General features: G+C 38.8%; 1 protein-coding gene across 3 annotated transcripts in view; it reads right to left on the reverse strand.

Annotated features, from left to right (window-relative positions):
• Positions 1-22,426, reverse strand: part of STIM1 (stromal interaction molecule 1) — a 247,378-nt gene that overhangs the window by 67,733 nt on the left and 157,219 nt on the right. The gene's annotated exons all lie outside the window — the stretch shown is intronic.

Genomic DNA, 22,426 nt, shown 5'->3' on the forward strand with positions numbered 1-22,426 from the left:
TGTGAACTAAATTTAAAGTATATATAGGTCTCATATCACCCCTACCAGACTAAGTTCTATAAAAGTAACTACTACATTTTACTCACCTTTTCATAGTACTTAAGGTAGGACTGGTAGAGACCCAAGTGAGCTTAGTACAGATTTGCTGGACTGCATTGAAAATGAACATAATAATAAGCCTGGAAATCTATTCGTGCTCAATATAGAAGTTCTGATTTAAAACAAGGGACCAGAAAACAAGTTTCAAGAGGGAAGCTATACAGAACACCAAAGGGCAAAGAAGATATAAATGAATGAAGACAAAGGCAATAGTTACCAGGCAAGTCTGGACAAAGACAGAGGGATGAACAGGAAGGGGGAAGAGATTCTAAGAGCTTGCAGAAGTCCTAGGGGTGAATCTAAAAAGGAAAGGAAGAAAGATACAAATCCAGTTCCCAGGGATGAATTTGGACCCTAGGATGGAAAAAAAAAGCATGCTAATGATGGCTCAATATTTCAAGGATTCATAATTTCATCAGTATGAATCCTGACTTCACTAATGTAAGGTTCCAATACCCTCCACACATTAGTAGATTGTTTCATGAGTTGCTATGGCCATAAAAATTCATTACCTGGTGATGAATTCTCAGTAAACTTCTCCACAAACAGTTAAGTTTGTCCTTGGGAGACAAACTCATAGTCCATCACTAGGCCTGAAATATTTTCTAGTATTGCAGGACTTGCCAGAGCTTGTATACCACTAATATAACCTCTGAGAACCCAGGGTCACCAATAAGCTAACAGAAAGATTTCAATCAAGGAATAATAAATAATAATAGCATCTCCCATTTATATGGTGCTTTGTGGTTTACAAAATGTTCTCATTCTTGCATTCAACAAAGATTTATTAAGCACCTACTCTGCAACAAACCATGGTAAACACTGGGGAATACAGAAAGAAAACTAAGAAAGGATGCTTTCAAATCCTTTATTTTATTTGGGTCCTATTATGTTTTTGTGTCACAGATAGTACAGTATTTTTGTTACCTTTTTTTTATTTTCTTTTTTTAAACTCTTAATTTCTGCGTATTGGCTCCTAGATAGAAGAGTTGTAAGGGTGGGCAATGGGGGTCAAGTGACTTGCCCAGGGTCACACAGCTGGGAAGTATCCGAGGCCGGATTTGAACCTAGGACCTCCTGTGTCTAGGCCTGACTCAATCCACTGAGCTACCCGGCTGCCTCTTTTTGTTACCTTTTTTACAAATGTGGAAACAGAGGTTCAAGAGTGATTAAATAATGATAATAGATCACATATAAAGTACTTTTAGAACTACAAAGTGCTTTCTTCAAAACAACCTTATGAGGCAAGAAGAATTAATATTATGATTCCAATTTTCACAAAATCACAAAATGTTAAGGTCTAAATCCGTTTTAAGATTATGTATTCCACCTCTATCATTTTATAAATGAAGAACCAAAGGTTCATAGGAGTTAAGAGACTTGCTTAAAGTTATGCTCTAGCTTTGACTAGAACCTAGGTCTTTTGGCACTCTTGTCTAATGCTCTTTTGTAGAGGAGGAAGCTGGAGTTCAAAGAGGTAATGTAAATAAATAGGAAGAAACTTGAACCCAGACCTTTTCCTTCTAAATAAATCCTGTTCCTTTGTCCTCTACACCATGCTACCTTCTTCAAGTAGAATCACACAGTTAGGAAATGGTGGAATCAGATATTAGAAGGGGTGAAAGGGTAAGGCCAGAGATCAATGCCTACCAAAACCCAAGAGAGGAAGATAGGATTTTGTTCTCAGAGAAGAATAAACTGGAAAGATCTTAAGTATGTGATCATTTCCATTCCCTGGAACAATACTGGGAGAGCCTGATGCTAGAGGCTGAAGAGATAGGAAGACATGACGCAAAAAGGCAAGTGGTGACCTGTGGAACTCCCTTGGCTGCCACTCCCTCCCACACAAAGGGAACTTTCTGTTCTGCCATCGAGAGAGAGAGAGAGAGAGAGAGAGAGAGAGAGAGAGAGAGAGAGAGAGAGAGAGAGAGAGAGAGAGAGAGAGAGAGGAAAGGAGAGAAAATTCTGTTTCACAGAAAGGCCTGAGGCCATCAGCTATTCAAAGTTGATCTATCCAAGGCTTGACCAGCAACCCCCATAAAGCCCATTGGCTTGGGCAGCAAACTTCACACCCTTTGAACAGGAAGGTGTTTGTCATTACCCCTTATGATCACCTGGGGTAGAGAGAAGGGAGCTTTCTGAATTTTCTTGACACTAAGTTCAGGCAAGGGTCTGACATCTGGCAACAGTGAACTATTTGGCATCTAATTTCTTGGCCTTCAGTTTCTTCATCTTTAAAATGATTGGTTAGACTAGATGGTCTCTGATGTCTATTCCAGTTCTAGATCTATAATCAGATAATGGCTCATAATACTCCTAAGTGTTCCAAAACAAATGTAATTGGGAAACAATTAACCAAATAAATAAAAACACAATAAAACATAGATAACATAATATTTTAAAATTAAGTCAATATGAAGCCCACTGTGATCCTTATGGATTAGTGGCCCTCTATTTTAACACCTCTGATCTAAATAATAATCACAATAACAATAATAGTAATTGTATCATGGATTTCACTTGTGCATTTGCATCACAAATTTAAAAATAGCAAGTGCTTATTAAGAGTCTACTGTGTGATGATAAACACATAAAAAAGACAACTGGGGGGGGGGGGTAGCTGGGTTGCTCAGTGGATAGAGAGCCAGGCCCAAAGACAAGAGGTCCTGAATTCAAATCTGGCCTAAGATACTTCCTAGCTTTGTGACCCTAGGCAAGTCACTTGATCCCCATTGCCTAGCCCTTACCATTCTTCTGCCTTAGAACCAAAACTTGGTTCTAAGGCAGAAGGTATGGGTTTAAAAAAAAAAAAAAGACAACTGGCCCAGAAAGACAAAGACCATTAGAATGTAAGAAGGGAACATAAATACAGATAAGTATAAGATAGGTGCAAATAAAGTACTATGTGAATTTCAATCAATTAATCAATCAATAAACATTTATTAAGTGCCTACAAGTTCCAGGCATTGTGCTAAGCACTGATGATTTTTAAAAAGGCAGACTAGTCCCTGCTCTCAAGGAGTTCACAATCTTATGGGGGAAAGCAACATGCAGATAACTTTGTACAAACAAACTCTATACAGAATAAATTGAAAACAATCAATAGAGGGAGAGGCATTAGAATTAAAGGGGATTGGGAAAGATTTTATAGAAGGTAGGAATTTAGGTACAACTTGAAGGAAAAGGTAGATGGGGAGGGAAAGAATTCCAGATGTGGAGGAAGTCTGTGAAAATGCTAGAGTTTGAGAGTTTTTTGTGTGAGGATGCCAATGTAATTGGATCATCACAGAATACCTGGGAGATACAGGGTGCAAGAAGACTAGAAAAGTAGGGGACAGAAAGGTTATAAAGGACTTTAAATAACATAGAGGGTTTTGTATTTGATCCTAGAGGTGATAGAAAATCATTAGAGTTCACTGAATTTTGGGGTGACATGTTCAAACCTAAGAGTACTTTAGCAACTGAGTAGAGCTTGGACTGAAGTAGGGAGAGACTTACAGCAGGCAGACCAACTAGCAGAATATTGCAACAGCCCAGACTAGAGGTAATGACAGTCTACAGAATGGCGGTAGTAGTGTTAGATGAGAAAATGTGACACATGCGAAAGATGTCTTGAAGATAAAATCAACAGGACTTGGCAACTGGTTAGATATGGTTGATAAGAATGAGGAGTCAAGGATGACCACCCATAGGTTACCAGTCTGGTAGACTGGTAAGAAGATCCTGGTGCCTTTAACAATAATAAGGAAGAGGCCCAGAGACGGGAGGTCCTGGATTCAAATCTGGCCTCAGACACATCCTAGCTGTGTGACCCTGGGCAAGTCACTTAACCTCCAATGTCTAGCCCTTACCACTTTTCTGCCTTAGAACCAATACACAGTATTGATTCTAAGACAAAAGGTAAGGGTTTAAAAAAAACAATAATAAGAAAGTTAGGAAGAGAAGATAGTTTAGAGTGAAAGAGAATTCAATTTCAGACATGCTGAGTTTAAGACATCTACTCATGCCTGTCTATAAAACTCCTAAGTGTAGCCCAAATCAGATTAAAATGTAATTAGGAAACATTTAACAAAATAAATAAAATTATAGTATAACATAGATAACATTAATTTTTAGTTTTCTAAGTCAATATGTGGCCCACATGTATTCATTTCTATTTGATTTTTACACACCTCAGGGATATCCAGCTCAAGATGACCAATAGACAGTTGGAGATATGAGATTGGATGTCAGCAAAGAGGTTAGGGCTGGATACGTATATTTAGGAAAACAGCAGCATAAAGATGATAATTGAATCCATGTGATTCATGGGTATGAATAAAATACTATAGAGTGAGAAAAAGGTGTAGCCAGTGGAAGTCATTGTTCATGGTGACTGAGTATGACCTGGATGTAGATCCAACAAAAGAGACTGAAAAGAAAAGAAAACCATGAGAAAGACATGTCATAAAATAAGAGAGGATCAAGGAGAAACAAGTGATTGACAGTGTCAAAGGCTACAAAAAGGTAAAAAATGTTGAGGACTAAGAAAAGGCCATCAGATCTGGCAAATAATTGATCATTAAAGACCTCAGACAAGTTCCAGCTGTATGACCCTGGGCAAGTCACTTAAGCCCAAATGCCTAGACCTTACTATTCTTTTATCTTGGAACCAATATTTTGTATCAATTCTAAGACAGAAGGTAATTTTCTAAAAGAGAAATCATTAATAAGTGTGGAGGAAAAAGAATCAGAAAATGGCATTCTCAAAAGGTTTAGCCACAAAAGAGCAGAGATAAGGGACAATAGATAGCAGAGATGGGATGAATCAAGTGGGTTTTGAGGGGTTGGGAGAGATATGGTCATGTTTATAGGCCAATAGACAAGGAGAGATTGAAGTTGTGAGAAAGTAGGAAAGAAAGGAAGCAATCTGTTGAAGATGGTGAGTTGAAATGGGATCAGTTGTGCATGTAGAGGGGTTGGCCTTGGCAAGGAGGAAGGGCTATCTCATTATGTAAGTCTCAAGTGAAGGAGGAAATTGCAGCAAAAAGTATCTGGGAGACTTGAGTTGAAGAGGAAATGAAAAGTAGCTCTCAATGATGGCCTCAATTTTCTTCAGTGAAAAATGAGTAAGATTTTGAGCTGAGAGGATGAGCTATAAGAAGTTTGAGAAGGGATAAAAAGCTGCTATAAGTGAGTGAGATAGTGAATCAGTTTAGTTAGTGTAAAAGAATTACCTTACTACAGTAAAAGACCAATTGAGATTATTTAGCATAATTTTTTTCAGTGGATCCAGTTAGCATGGTTGCATGATTTTATCCAGTTTTGCTTAGCAGCATATATGTAGGAATGAAGTCAATGGATAGTGAGAATAATCCAAGGCTAACGTCTGGCAGTACAAGACTAATGATAATGCAAGAAGGCAGGCAACTCAAGAAAGGAAGACAGTGTAAAGGTGAACTGGTTCACTAAGAGGTCAAGTCAGGGAATGGAAGAGAGTGTAGCCAGTATAGCAGTAAAGGTTTCAGAAAGAACTAAGGGGTCATGTTATTAGAGGTCACAGTAAAGATGAAAATCAGAATTTGAGGTTTTTAGACAGAGAGAAAGGTGGAATAACAATAGACCATGATCCAGAGAAGAGAATTTAAGAGTCCATTAACATAGAAGTGGAACATTTGTGGGCAATAGCAAGATCAAGAAAGAATATGACCAATTCTGGGTGTAGGTGAGGCGAGGTGAGGTGAGGTGAAGGAATAGGTCATGAGAAATGAGCAAGCTGAGGAACTGAGAGGTAAAGATTTTTGAAGAATATCAATATGTACACTGAAGTCCTTAGTGTGAGGACAGGAGTTAGAGAACCAAGCACTGAAATCAGAAAAGAAATAAGGAAAATATCCTGAATGCTGGTAGACATAGCTAACAGAATTTTGATTGGGTAGTAGATGTGGATTGAGTGAACCTTAAAAGATGAGAAACTACTGAATAATGGAGGTAGAGAGAAAGCTTGGAAGTAGTAATGAGAAGCAAGGAGAATGTCTATTTGCCCACCTTGACCAGTAAGTTGGGGGGAATGAGGAAAAACGTAACCAGTGCTAGAAAGGATGGTCAAGGAGGCTGTGTCATCAGGAGGGAGCCAGGTCTCAGTGAGAGCCAGAAAATAAAAGGAACAGGGAAGGAAAAGATTTAAGATAAAAGCAAGTTTGTTCTATATGGAGCATATATTCCAGAAATAACAGTGGATGGGGTAGATAACATTACAAGTGTAACACTGAGGAGGCTGGGTTACAGGGGATGTGTAGGAATAGAATTTTGCTCCCCAGGACTCTAAATCCCAGCTTCCCATGCTACTTCTCACATTATGTGCTAATGTAGGAAGGATATAAGTTTTGTGTAGCTCCACTCTCTTGTTCTTTTCCCCTGATTGAGGCTGGGAAAGCTGGCTTTATACCAAGCAGGAGAATCTATACACATAGGCTTACTTTTTGTTAGATAATCATGTTTGAACTTCTATTTCCTTTAGTTTATTTTCTTTCTACTTAAAGTGATAATTAATAAACATCATAAAATATAATACTTGGAGTTATTGGATATTAATTTAAATCTTAATTACTTAAAACTATGCCAGGCTAGAGAAGCATTACTTACAGCAATGAGAACTTGTTCTGATAGGTCTGGTACATGGGCAAAGTTCGAAAATTTTAAGCAAAAATAAGAGGAAAATCCTTCCCAGTTTATGGATAGACTTATTGAGCTGGAAGTTAGATACATAGATTTGGATCTGTGCAGAGAAAGGGATGTTATAAAATTACGAAGACAATTTGTTAAAAATTGTTGTAAAGTGGTTAGAGACTATTTTAAGACTAGATGCTCAAACTGGGACTCTATGGATCTCAAGGAATTAAGGAGAGTAGCAGTTTATGTCTTTAAGAGCCATGAAAAGAAAGATGAGGAGAACAATGACTTAGTGGAATAATTAAGGAAAGAAATAAAACCTTTAAAGGAGAAAATTGAAAAAAAAAAAGAAAGAAAATCATGGAGTGGCTATAGCCCCCTTGCAGGAATCCAAAGATCAATCACTTCTGTGGAAAAAGGGATACAAAATGATGAACTATAGGAAACAGAATCAGGCAAATATAAATAACAATTACAGAAATGATAATCCAAATGAGGCAACCAATAATTCACACTAAAATACCCGAAATGGTTTGTCCACACTATACTCAGAGTAAAAATGCCCCTCAGCGTGGGGTATTCCAGAGAACTGGCCAAGGATCTTTATTTATGAAAGTATGAGGGAGGAGTAAAGACTCTGGAATCAGAGAGTGAAACCTTTGATTTCCCAGACCCTGATGTTTTAACGCCAGTTATTCCAGTCCATTTCCTGCCCCCCCCCCATGATGAACCTCATGTAACCCTAAAAGTTGGAAACACGTATTATGATTGCCTCTTAGACATTAGAGCATCCAGATCAGTATTGCTGAGCAAAACTGATTCTGAATGCAATTCTATTGGCTCGCTAAATGTAGTGGGGGTATCAGGGCCACCCATAAAGGTCACAAAGCTTTCCCCTTGAACGATGTCTGTGGGACCCTTATCTGTAGAATATTCTTTCCTCCTAATGTCTAGCTCCCCTATAAATTTGCTAGGGAGAGATCTTTTATGCAATCTTAGAGCCACAATAACTTGCTCTCCAGACAGCTTTATGTCACTAGAATTGCCTGAGGAATCCTTAACTTTGCTTCCTGTACTTCTTTCAGACAGTCAGGAGATGAAGGAGCCTCCCGCCTTTGAAATTCCAGCTGACATACCTGAGTCTCTCTGGGCCACATCATCTTCTGATGTTGGCCTACTTAAATTGGCTGTTCCTGTTCAAATCAAAACAAAAGGTGCTCTACTTCCTTCCATTCCTCATTATCCTCTATCAAAAGAGGCAATTGAGGGAATTATCCCAATGATAGAGGCATTTATTGAGCAAGGAATAATAATTCCATGCAAATCTGAATATAATACACCTATCCTACCTGTAAAAAAGCCAAAATTAGGCCCCAATGGAAAAACTCTATAGATTTGTCCAGGATTTAAGGGCTGTAAATAATCATGTCATAAAGAGACATCCTGTAGTTACAAACACAGCCACAATTATCTCCTCTATTCCCAGCACAGCAAAATATTTTACTGTGGTAGACTTGTGTTCAGCTTTCTTCTCAATCTTTATTCATGAGAATTCCAGGAATCTATTTGCCTTCACCTGGAAAGGTTCCCAATGGACCTGGTGTCACTTGCCCCATGGGTACGTGTACAGTCCCATGTTGTTCTCACAGATTTTAACACAAGATTTAGCAAATATAAAGTTTAAGGAAAGCTGTTTAATACTTTGTAGATAATTTACTCTCAGCCTCACCAAATGCCACAGTATGCTAGGAAGATAGCAAATATCTCCTTTTCGAGCTGCATAAGAGAGGCCACAAAGTCTCAAAGGCTTTTTCAGTGGTATCTCCCCAAAGTGAAATATTTAGGGTATATTTTAATTGCTGGTGCCTGCTCCATTTCCCCTAAGCACATTGAAGATATTGAGAAATTGAGTGCATCCTCCACTAAGAAACAACTGAGGGCAATTCTTGGAGCAACAGGGTTTTGTAGGCAGTGCATCCCTTGCAATGAGGAAATCACTAAATTCCTTATAGCACCAACAAAAAATTCAGTCCCTGAACCGCTTAAATTAGAGGCAGAACACCTGTCAGCTCTTTCTAACCTAAAACTGTCTGCCCTTGCTCTAAGCATTCCAGATTACAAAAACCCATTTACTTTGTATGTACACTAAGAGAGATAAGGGTAACTTCAGTTGTTTTAACTCAACCTTTGGGACCTGTTCATTGTCCAGTTGCTTATTATTCAGCCCAGCTGGATCCAATAGCTTCAGGAGCACCATCATGTCTTAGAGCCACAGCTTTATTGGTAACTAAATCTGCTGATTTAGTCTTGGGATGCCCATTAGCCATAATGTGCCCACATGAAATTGAAGTATTGTTGTTAAGACATAGAACACAGGCATTTTCTGATCAAAAACTTGCTAGGTATGAGGTAATTTGTTAGGTAATGATGCTGTACTATTCTAAATCCTGAAATCTTGCTTCCTGTTTTACTAATTTCAGGAGAACCATTGCACAGTTGTGAATCTTTAGTGTCCATGGCAGAAAAACCTCAAGATAATCTCCTGGACATTCCTTTAGATAATCCAGACTAGTCTTATTCACTGATGGTTCTTCTTTCAAAAAGGATGGCATATGCTACACTAGAGCTACTGTAGTCATAGAATTTGCCACTCTGTGGTCAGCTTCACTGCCCTCAAATATAAGTGCCCAAGGTGGAGAACTGATAGTTATGAAGCATGCCTGTATAATTGCCAAAGATAAGAAGGCCTTTGGAATATGTCATGTAGTGAGTATGCTATGGCTTCAAAGGGGATTTTTAACATCAGCTGGAAAATGTATAGCAAATGCAGAAATTTATTTTTATTTTTATTTTTAATATTTTCCCATAGTTACATGTTTCATGTTCTTTCCCTCTCCCCAAACCCCCCTAACCTCCCTAACCTCTCTTAGCTGACACACGATTCGTTTTACATGTATCATCAATGCAGAAAATTTTAATGAAGTTCTTTCTGCCATTCAGGTCCCTGAAGCTCTATAGTTCATTGCTCTGCCCATACAGGTGGCACTGACCCTGTCTCTAGGGGGAATGACCTGGAAGATACCACTGCAAAGCTAGCAGCTTTAGAAGGGCCGGAGTTAATTTTAACATTGGGCAACTAGTAATGAATTAAATTTGTCTCTTTCTTATAATGAAAAGAGAGTGGGAAAATGGAGGCATAAATTTAAAGCAAAATTGATAAATGGAATATGGATATCATCTGAAGGAAAACCCCTACTCCCTAGAAGTTTTTTTTTATTACCAAATATCCCAATCCATTTACAAAAATGGTCACTTTGGTATCCAGGGCATTGTAGATTCAGTTAAAAGAGTATGGATAGCCCCTAGTATAACTACCATTGCCTCTAAAGTGTGTGCAGCCTGCCATACCTGTCAAGCATATAATCAGCACACCTTTCATGGAAAAGCTTTTGGTGGGTGTCCTCTGGCTTACATAACTTTTGAACACCTACAAATTGACTTTATCACTATGTCAAAGCCTGGACAGTACAAATTTTGTCTAGTCTTAGACAACTGACCAGATGGCCAAAAGCATTTCCTATCATCCAGGCAACAACAGCTTTTGTTGCCAAGGTGCTCTTAAAAGAAATTATTCCTCACTTTGGCCTGCCTGCACATATTGATTCAGACAGTGCAACTCATTTTACTGATTCAGTTTTATCTCAGATATATTCTTGTCTAGGGATCACTCCCAAATTCCATGTACTGTATCATCCTCAGAGCTCAGGCCAAGTTGAAGGAATGAATAGAGATCTTAAAACTATGATTGGCAAATTGTGCACAGAGACTTATTATTATTTTTTAAATATATTTTTAAACCCTTAACTTCTGTGTATCAGTTTCTTGGTGGAAGAGTGGTAAGGGTAGGCATTGGGGGTCAAGTGACTTGCCCAAGGTCACACAGCTGGGAAGTGTCTGAGGCCAGATTTGAACCTAGGACCTCCCGTCTCTAGACCTGGCTCTCAATCCACTGAGCTACCCAGCTGCCCCCAGAGACTTATTTTAAATGGCCTGAAATTCTCCCTCTGGCCCTATTTTATCTTAGAAGCAGGTCCAGGGGAGATCTACACATCTCACCATTTGAGATGCTTTTTGGACAACCCCCTATCCAGGCTAAGCCTTTTCCTTCTGCATACACATCATGACTAGAGGGAGACACTTCTATCACTTCAAATATACAGGATTTACAGATCAAATTGTGAGAACTCCATGAATCTGGAGCTGCTATACAAGCAGGTCCTATAGACTTCTCACTCCATGACCTACACCCAGGAGACAAGGTGTATATCAGTGGTTCACAAATTTTTTGGCCTACTGACCCCTTTCCAGAAAAAATATTACTTAGTGCCCCCTGTCACATACTACCACCACACTCTTACAGTTATTCACCACCCCCAAATGCACCTGTGGCCATCACGACCCCCCTGGATCACTGCAGCACCCACCAGGGGGAGGTGGCACCCACTTTGAGAATCACTGGTATATATTAAGAAATTCCAGTGCACTGGGGGAACTTAGCCTGCCAGAGAAGGTCCATTCCAAGTCCTGTTAACCACTCCAACAGCTATCAAAATTGGAGAAAAGGACTCTTGGATTCATTGATCTCATGTAAAGAGAGTACCCTCTACTGACACTGAGTGACTGTATCCTATCACGCTTATTGTATTTGCTGATTGTTTGTTTTAAGACTTTATTTTGTTTTTAAGTTCACATATTGATCTAATCTATTCTGTTACAATGCCACTTTAAGTTACTGTGTTTTGGCTATTAGCTATATCTTCTATTACACTGTTTATTTGCACCATCCTATCATCTTTATTTGTACTGTCCTATGCCTGGACTAGAGATAATACGATTGTAAAAGCCCATAGTCTAGTTGGGCAAATCCTTTCCATGGCTTGGCCATAAGTCCTTATGGATACTGGGTTCGTCACTAGATCCACCAAGGTCACATATTGCCTATATGACCTTTTGTGCCTTTTTGCCTTTGTTAATTCTCACATAGAAGATGAATGTACTCCATCAAACTGATTACAACCTGTATCAGTAACCTTTGGAGAATTTTATAATCTCTTATGATTTTCAGGATTTTGGTACTTCTTTGAATGTGCATTAGCTACTGTACTACTGTTTTAAAAAGCTATTAATTGGTGAAAATCATGTGCACTCACACTGTGGATCATGGCCAAGTTAAAAGAGAAATGAATCTCATTTTAGAATGAGAAACCTTCATATTGTGTCTCTCCTTGGCACACAGTGTGTCACTGATTGTGAACTATATATTTTTTATTTTTTAAATTTTTTATTATTGTTTTTCTTTTTATATGCAATAGAGGATATTTGAATTTTCCTTCCTCTCTTATTGTTTGTACTTGTAGTACAAGCAACAAGTATTAATGGTTTTTTTTATTTTGCACTAATAGAAGTTTACAATATCCATTAGCCCAAATATTAATGCATACCCCTAAGTTTTAGATTGTGGAAACCTGCCATTGATTAATATTATGAGACTCTGACTAATAATTGTGTCTGATTTCAGAAGAAGGGATCACAAAAGAGCCATTATACAGTGCCAAAAAGTACAAGATCAAGGAGACCAAACAATCCTGGTGGGACTTTTGAGAATCTGTGTCAAGACAAAGGATTTATTTTGGGTTCGAGGAAGTAGCTGTTTGCAAAGTCAGACACAGGATTCCCTTGTGCCAGATCAAAACTTCTACGAAGTACTTCAGTTTGGTTGCCATTTTGGCTCCCCTATCCCTGAGAACAAAGGGAAAAAATCAGATCAGGGAATCATATTTCTCTTCTGCTTCAAAATCTAGTCCCTTTTCGGTCTTTCATAGTGTGGCAATTTTCTATAGTTCTGGCTGCTGATTCGGTAAGTGCCTATTTTCTACTACAGGTTCATGGGACATGAATCACTTTAATCAGGCCCTGATTCAAGGACCTGTTTTAGGCTTATTTTTCCTTACTTAGAATTGTTACACATGAGACTGATATTTTATGTTTCATTCAGAAGTTACTTTATATATTCTCTCTCTCTCTCTCTCTCTCTCTCTCTCTCTCTCTCTCTCTCTCTCTCTCTCTCTCTCTCTCTCTCTCCATATACCTCATAACGCAGCCATGTATCCCAGGGTGATCTGTGTGTTGGTCAACGTCCTTCTCAGGGGGGATTCTATTATTGCCATAAAATTCTAGATTTATAACAATTTTTCCTTATTTGAGAGTAATTTTAGGATAAGAATGTTGCTACCTCCCTGAATCAAAAAAGTGAATTGCTTGGAGAAGGTGCCATAAAGAAGCCTGAGGAAACCACACACTGCACCAAAAGATTCAGAATGAATTTTAGGATGTAGTGGATTGAACTGTGGGGAGTTGAATGCATTTATTTTGAATGTAAACTCTTATGCCAAAGGGGATTGCCCCCAATTGGCTTTTCGTCAATGCTCCTAGCAATCATTGATTTTGTTCTCTTTCTCTTTTATTTCTCTCTTATCCCCAAATTATTATAATTTCCCCTTAGGAAGTACCTCTAGTTAGAGATCTTTAGATATATAAGTTGGTTATTTGTACTGATTCATTGGGGAAACTAGACATGTAAATTTGGGAGATTTCTACATGCTTATTTCCCAATGGAATCACAGGGGGGGATTGTGTGGGTAGAATTTTGCTCCCCAGGACTCTAAATCCCAGCTTCCCGTGCTCCTTCTCGAGTTACATGATAATGTATGGAGGATATTAGTTTTGTGTAGCTCTGCCCTCTAGCTCTTTTCTCATGATTGTGGCTGGGAAAACTGGCTTTATGCCAAGCAGGAGAATCTACACATGTGGGTTTACTTTTTGTTAGATAATTAGGTTTGAACTTCTATTTCTTTCAGTTTATTTTCTTCCTACTTCAAGTGATTATTAATAAACTTTATAAGATATAATACCTGGAGTTATTGGATATTAATTTAAATCTTACAGATGGGAATACTGGATTGAACAGTGGCAGTATAGAACAGTTTACTTAATAAGGGCTGAGGGTTCAAGATCATTGAGCCAAGAAGAGTATGATGAGTTGGTAATTGTTTCATCTTCGCTAGATGAATTCAGGAGGATTATTAACATCACTAGAGGTGTGGCCTCAGGGTTTCAGGGTGTTAAGCAGTTCAAGAAATGGAACCAGTGCATAGAGCTAATGTAATAGCATTTATTTCCTATCTCTGAAGACAGGACGAACCCAACCTGAAGATAGGTGGAGGGAGCAGAAAGGAGTGGAGTCTTTCTGCCCTCCACCCCTTATTCCCAGGCCAGAAAGGTCCCTTGCAAAAGGGAAAAGCTAGACCAGAGGACTAACACATGATGAAACAGCATCTCTTTGATTCCCTATGGAACAGCCTGAACAAAAGCCATGGTGGTATGAGAACCAGTGATGTCTCTTCCTTTATCCCCTTTTCTGCCTTCAAGGCACCAATCCAGGTGCCAGTGATTCAAAACTATAGATAGCCTAAGTCAAGATGGAATAGGAATAGGTAGGTAGATTCCTGTGATAAGAGGAGCCCTTCCTAAAGTGCAGACAAAAGTTAGCAGCAAGCTACAAGTTGCCTCCCTCAGGGGGTTCTAATTGGTTAAAAAAAAAACCTATAACTTATTTGTGCCTTAAGGATCTCTAATGATAGAACTAGTGGAATAATCCTTGAGCTCTTCCTATCCAACAGGAAAATAAAGAGGGAAAATGATACTAATTGTATGAAAAAAAAATTTATCATCTCAAGGGAAGGTACCAAATTTCAAGGCCTAGTGATTACTACTGATTGAATGGCTAAACCTACTCCTTATACTCAATGTTTGCCTCAGCTCTGCTATGATGGATGTAGCCCTTGCTGTGACAATTAGATTAAGTCTACACTATCCATCTTTAGATTTAATCACCAAACGTGAGAGTACCTCCCAATTTTGGGAGGTCCGAAACCCACATGTGCTAGAGTGGGTGACGAATTCGAATCAACTGACTGCCCCCTAGGCAGTCCTATGAGAAGTGTCTATTGTGATTGAACATGCAAACTAGGGGGAAAGCACAGGAAGTGACACATAAGTGACCCCTTTATAAGGAGAAGTTCTTCTGCTGGAGAGAGGTCTTCTGGTGAAGAGGACTACTGGTGAAGGAGCTCTTCAGAGTCTTTGAGTTTTCCTGGTTCATGGAGGAGTGCTGGCTGGAACAGTGAGACCTTGGTGAGACTGCTTTCAATATCTTCTTTAGAGTCCACATAAATCTTCCTGAACTTCTCTTAAGGAACTTCACTTTAACAGACTCTGTGAATGAAGCTTTGCCTCATTCACCTCCTTGGGCTCTGGCCCTCTGACTCTTGGCTGAGGGTTAATTAGATCTACCTAGACTAATTAGAGGATTGTAGTAATTTACCTACTATGTTAGATTCTTATTTCCTTATTTGTTCTACCTCTTTTCAATTGTAAATAAACTTCCATAAAGTCAATTTTGACTTGAGATTATTCTTAATTGAGGTTTGATAATTGTTCAACCCTCTGGTGACCACCTTTTAATATATTCTACAAAAAAAAAGCCCCTTTTCCCCCTTACATTGCTAACTACCTATCTCTATAAAATCTCAGAAAGGCTGGATCTAGAGTCTGACCATCACATCCTATCTGCTCTGGGATATTTCCTTTTGGCTTTTTAGTCAATGTTCTTGAGCTATTTTAAATTTGGGCACAGTAGGGCCCTTTGTCTTCTTATGGGACATCTGAGGCCTAACCCTAGGACTGCCTCCCTCAAGGACTTGGCCACCTTCAAGCCCCCTGCTCCCTTGGAGTCTCTTAGTGAAAAACACAGCTATAACTGGCCTTGGTTGCTGATTGCGGCAGCAGGCAACAGCAACTGCTTTCTCATTTCTGAAGAATCACCTCTGAGGCTTGATAAATGAGATATTGAAGGGCAAGAATCCAAGAGATATTGACTCTTTTGGAACAGAAGGAAAAGTAGAAAATTGAATATTTAAAATGACAGGTCAGGAAGCACTTCAGGGAAAGAAAACATTTTGTGTCTTTCCCCTGGTGTTATGTCAGCACATAATGACTGTGAAGTCTAACTAATTGACTTTAAGATATACTTAGCAAAGACATTTCTAAACAGCCAATACAACAGAATAAACATTTCTCTTGGATATGTTTATTTCAAAGCACAAGGAGCCAGCCAACTTCTTCTTTCTCTGAGCTTTGAAGTGGTTTGGATACAAGTCTGATGACACCTAACCACCCAAGATTCCAGTGGTTCATGGATGCCTTTTTTCAACAAAGACCGTTTAGGTCTCTTAATTCAATAAAGATGCCTTTCATTGAGCTCCCTAGGGTGATGGGAAAGAGACAGGGAGAGACTGTCTTTCAGTGTCATGGCTCAACCCCAAGCCCCATGTAGAACTTCTTCCTACTTTCTAATGGGCTCTGCAGCCCAGAGCAGTTGGGATGGCAGCCTCTTTTGTCTTTTCTGCTATAATTAGTTTATGGTTGACCCAGGAAGGATGACTCTGTCCCAAATCCTTTCTTTTCAGCAAGACTAGTTGAGTTAGAGTTGAATAACCAGTTTGTAGCTATGGAGAAAGAAATCAGAGGCAGCCTAGAAAACTAAATCTATGGTATTCATTTATCAGGTTTTATATAGGACCCTGTAGAAACCTAGAGCAGTAGCACTGATTATCTCATCTTAGACAGCCCAAAGGCTTCCCATTCCTTCACAGGAGTGGTGATACAAGTGTAACTAAACCTATCACAGACTGTTAAGACTAGAAATTAACTCATCCAGTCCCCTTCATGTCACAGAGAAGGAACCTAAAGCCCAGGGGGATAGGGATTTGGCGGGGATGAGTTGCCTAACATCATAAAGTAAACAAGTGACAGAGTTGAAATTCAAAATAAAAGGCTGGGGGAAAAAATTCTAAATAAAATTAATTAATTAATTTAAAATAAAATAAAAAATAAATTCCATGGGACATAGATCCCCACAAAAAACAAACAAACAAACAAACAAAACAAAACAAAACAAATAATAAATAAATGAAAGGCTGATTCCATGTATAGAAGGACCTTTATCTTGCAGGTATGGGTAAAGATAGCATTTCTCACTATCAAGAAGAGCAACCCCGGGACAGAAGGGGAAGATAAAGTAATGCCAACCTTTACTGTCCCCCAGGTTACACAAGAAGTACACCTGTTGGCTGGCACCTGACAGTCTCCCTCAGCTACGTATCCAACAGATAAAAGCAGAGGATAAAGGCCTTAAAATATCATATACAATGGGGAAAGGAACAAACATTAAACATCTACTATGTACCAGGCACTATGCTCAGTTCTTTATAAATATTATTTTATTTGATCCTCATTACAACCGTATGAGGGGGGTGCTGAAGTGTACATCTGAAAGTTGAGGCAACTGAGGCAATCGGAGGCTAAGTGAATCACCTAAGTTCATACAGCTACTAAATGTCTGAGGATAGATTTGAACTTGGTTCTTCCCCACTCTAGGCCAGCTATCCTATCTGCTATGTCACCTAGCAGACCCTGAAATTATACAAGTAACTTAATCCCTCTAAGCCTTCAGTTTCTCATATGGAAAATGAAGACAATAAACCTTATGCTACTTACAAAGGTAGTGAGGAAAAAAGTACTTCCTTTGTAAGCCTTAAGGCATTTAAGAAATGTAAGTTATTATTAGCTAGGTAGTCTAAAAACTCTCTCCTTAGTGTGTAGACCCAAGGTCTCTATATCAAAGAAATAGTATTTCAAGCTAACAGTTCCATAACCTTCTAAACAAAGCCTTTGGAGTCAGGGTGAAGACAGTAAGAGTGTATAGAAACAGATGATCTGCGTTTTCTGGCTTGAGAAGGGTCATAGCCACATGCTTTCAATGACTTCCATGTTTTAACAGGAACTAGATCCCCCTGAGTTCAGCAAGGCTGAGTGTGGGAAAAGAAATGACTTCTGTCACTGGTATTAACAACTGAGGCTCACATATACACATCCAGTCAGTCCATACACTTTCCCATATCACTAAGGCAAAGAAGTTTGACTTTTTTCCATAAATCCTTCTCCCCTCTCCCAAATGCTTCCTTAAAGACACTTTGAATTCAGGGTCTCTGTAAGATATTTTGGTCACACTAGTTCTGTGACCTCAGGCAAGTTACTTAACCTGGTTTGCCTCAGTTTCCTCATCTGTAAAATGAGTTGGAGAAGGAAATGGCAAACCACTCAGGTATCTTTGCCAAGAAAACCTCAAATGCGGTTACAAAGAGTCAGATACAACTGAACAACAACTTTAAGGTTGCGAGCTGCCACAGAAATGACTGCTCCAGATTTTATGGACCAAGAGTTATTCACTCAGTAAACATTTATTATGTGTGCACTACAGACAAATTACTGTTTTCACCAGTAAGGAGATAAATTTAGGTAAGTCTTAGTCATTGCCCTCTTGAAGCATATGATAAGAAACTAACACAAACTCTTAACCTGTTAGGTTGGTTTAATTCTCTTACCCTCTATTTGCCTTGATTTTCTTTCTCAATGAAGTTGCTACTTTACTTCCCTCAAATAACACTTGTAAGGATAGTACTGAAAGGCTAGACATGAATCACAGAATCTCAGAATTGGAAAGAATCTCAGAAACCACCTGGTGCAACCCATGAATGTCTCTATAATATACCTGGCAAGGGGTTCTCAAAGTCTTCACTTTAAGACCCCAAGTGAGGATGAATTCACTATCTCTTATGGCAGCTCATTTCTACTTTTCAATATCCCTACTTGTTAGGAAATTAACCCCTCAGAGGCCACATTGTTTCTAATTAACCTCCTCATTTTATAAATGAGAAAAACGAGGTCCTGAAGGGAAAGTTCTAATCCTTGGGTAGCCATTTCCACTTTTAAATAGCTCTAAGTGTCAGGAAGTTAAGAATTTAGAGACCATCAGTTCTAATTAACCCCTGTGTTTCATAAAGAGAAAATGAAAATTGAGGGAAGGAAAAAGGCCCATCCATATTTATAAGATGAATCAAAACAGAACCAAGACCCAAACCTACATCTCTTAATACCAAGATCAGTGTTCCTTCTACTGTACTTTCACCTTTTCCTGTCCAACTGCCACCTTCCAGGTTCTGGTTTAAAAACAGTAGAAATTATGGTATAAACAAAATGAGGAAACTGTATTAGGCTTATTCTTCCTAGAGGCTGGGCTTGAGTTGAGGGAATATCGGAAAGGGGGTTGGCACAATCAGTCTAAGGAAGTTTAGATACCACAAAAGCATGGGGTCTGCTTTGCTCCCAAGAAGTCCTAGAGAAATAGAGAAAAAGTAAAGCTGGTTGAACTAAACCTTCAAAAATACTTGCCTTTTCATATCTTTGGCCCCGAAAATGGGGTGGAGATGGGGGCAAGGACACAACAAACATTGGGTAGGCACAGGTTTCCACTTTCAGTATATGAGGACTCTGGCAGTTTAAAAGCTCCTTCCTGTCTAGTAAATTTCCCCCATCAACAAACTATAGCACTCGCTGAGATAGGTAGATGAGTGAGTAGGTAGGAATGACCTATCCCATCGCAGTGTCCTGATCTAGTTCCCTAGCAAGACAACCAGAGAATAGGCCCTGTCTGGATACCCTCCTTGCAGGGGAAGGCCAATAAAACCAAATAGCCACATGGTCAACTAAAACTTTCCAAAAGCTCTACCAGTCCATCCCACAGGCAGGAAGAGTTTTCTCCATATTCCAGTAACCCCAATAGTGCAGTATTCCCATGAACATACTTCATTAGCCCTTCCTAATAATAATAACACATTTACAAAGCATGCTCTCCACAAAAGTTCTATGATATAGCACATATATTCACATAACTACACATGCATTTCATGGAGTCATTACCTATTTTGTTCAAAAGGATAGCATAAGACTATTATGATTTCTCCTACTGGGTAATGTTAAGTCAATAGTTTTCTTCTAATCTATCAGTCTAATAATTGTTTTTTTAAAAATGCAGTTAGTCTGATTTTGCTTTGTTTTTAATGAGACTATGATTAACTATTACTTTTTCTAGATATTAAAAAACCATCCCTTTAATAATATGTTCCAGAATTCTGACTAGAAGTGAAGCCAAACTCATTAGCCTAGAATATGTAGGCTCTACGTCCTTCTCTCTTTTGAAAGTTGGGACATTATATCCCCATCTTTACAAGGAGTTTAGCTTTTTCACCCCTAAACTATGGTTTATGGGGAAAATAAAAGAGAAGCCAGGAATATGTAAACATTAATTAATGAAATATAAACTCCATGAAAATACTTAACTACATACATTCTCTTTCTGAAACATTAACTATCACCTTGAGCCAGGTACTTTCTTTCTCTGGGCCTTAATCATTATCAGCAAATTGAGGGAATTGGATCTGATGATCTTTGTGACCCCTTCCAGGTTTGAAACTTTATGACAATCAAAGACACAGGAATTCTGTGTACAATATTGAACTGTAGTAATCAGGGCTTCATTTCCTTTTGGGTTTCTTAAGCCCAAGTCTTCTGGGCATCACCCTTCTTCTTTGACTGATCATGGGAAGTGGTTAGTCTTCTATTATCTAGCAGGGTACCTAATATGAAACAGGAGGAGGCTTGGGAAAGAGAAGGAAGAAGCAGGCAGAGCCAATAGCATTCATTCTCTCATTTTCTTCAAGCACTCTCTTGGCCACAGGTCCAAAAATAGGTTAAGTAGGGAAAAGAAGCACAATTCCTAAATTCATCCACCAGAAACTTTCAAAGATTCTTCAAAATCCAATAACAAACATCTCCTTCTGGTGAGGGATTCAAGTCCCTCCACCATTAAATTCTAGTTAATCTCTCCATTGTTATTGTATCAGAATGTTGCAAATAATGTTGCAACAAATGTTGTAAGTAAAAATGGCCAGGAACTGTTAATAAAGGAATGTTAAGTGGGGGAGGGGGAGGAATTTGAATACAGTATCTTTTCACTGCTTGTAGTTGGAAGCTTCATGTAACTATTTTAGGCCTAGTAAAATTGCTGAGAATAACAATACTTGGAGGCAAAACTCTATTTAATAAGTATTAAGGAAAACATTTGAGGAAAGGTAAGGAAAGGTAATGAAGGTGGAGGATTAGGATCCTTAAATCTAACAGGGGACTAAGCTTTTACCCACTTCCCTCTAGTTTGCAAGAATTTGCTTCTTGCTCAGGTTACCCCTAGTCTTCTTATTACTCCTTAATCTATACTAATTCCCAGATCTATTCTAAATACACTATGCTAATGTAAGCTTAAACATTAATATACAATAACTCCAAGTATTATATTTTATAAGATTTATTAATAATCACTTGAAGTAAAAGGAATAAAAAGATAAAAGTAAAAGCCTGAGTAAAGCCAGCTTTCCCAGCCGCGAACACAGGAGAAGAGAGCAAGAGGGCAGAGCTACACAACTCATTTACAAAACGTGAGGACTCAACGTGGGGATAAAAGAAAAAGGAATTTGGGGATGAGAAAAAGAATTCTGGGAGATGGAGTCTTTAGAGTACAACATTCTAATTACACACTAAATTATAATCCTCTTATTTATAATAAAGTTTACTGTCTCTGTTAATTTCTCTCAGCTATGAATCAGTCTCTGTGCCAACTGCCAGTCCTTGCGGGCCTACCTAAACTTTTCAGCCTAAGCAGGCTTCTGGACCTACAAAGGCCTCAAAAATGGCTGCCTGTCTCCAGCCACACAGAGGAAAAACACAGTCTCTTTCTGTCTCCTTAGATCTCTTTCAGCTTTAAATCAGTTTGGTTATTCACTCTCTCTGCCCAAAATGCCAGCACTTTCAGGCCTAGCTAGGCTTTTTGGTCTAAGTAGGCCTCAGAATGGCTTGGCCCTCTCAGTAGCCACACAAAGGAAAAACTGCTTCTCTCTTTCTCTTTTCTGTTGATTTTCACCACAAACTTATTCCAGAAACTCTAACCTGTTCTCCTCCTTCACCAGACACTGGTTTTTTTCAGTGTTCCTGGGAGCAGAAACACCAGCCTTCTCCTAGGGGAAAAAACCTTTAGGAGACCCCCCTGCTGTGCAAGTCTGCAGTTGGGAAACCAACTCACTCAGGCTACCCAGAACTCCAACAGGCCCCCTTCCCAAGATTCTGTCTGGCCTTAAAGAAACCTCACCCACTATTCTTCACCCTGTCCTTAGCTGCTAAGATCCCAATTACTCCAAATGGTCCTCATTAGCCCTATGGCTTAATTAATCTTAATACTACATATCTTCTTTAAGCAACCTTTAAAACATTCTTTTTAAGTTAGTCCCTTCACTAGTTGTCCTGCATTGTCTCTACATTTCTTCAAGCCATTCCTTAACAGTGAAATATCTCTTCCCCAGTCTCTGTCAATTAAAATCCTATCTGAACTTCATTGCTTCATTCAAATATTATGTCCAACAACCTGCCTTTTCCTGGTCTACTCATCTCCTCTTCCTTGCCTTATCTTCACAAGTCACAAGTTTGCATCCATTCATACAACTATCATAATCTATTTTTCATTATACTTATTTATGTGTCATACCATACTTCAAGACTATGAGTGCCACGAGGGCAGGAACTGTGTCTTATATTTATAACTTTTATAGCA

Source organism: Gracilinanus agilis, chromosome 3 (assembly GCF_016433145.1).
Source record: "Gracilinanus agilis isolate LMUSP501 chromosome 3, AgileGrace, whole genome shotgun sequence".
Taxonomy (NCBI): Eukaryota; Metazoa; Chordata; class Mammalia; order Didelphimorphia; family Didelphidae; genus Gracilinanus; species Gracilinanus agilis.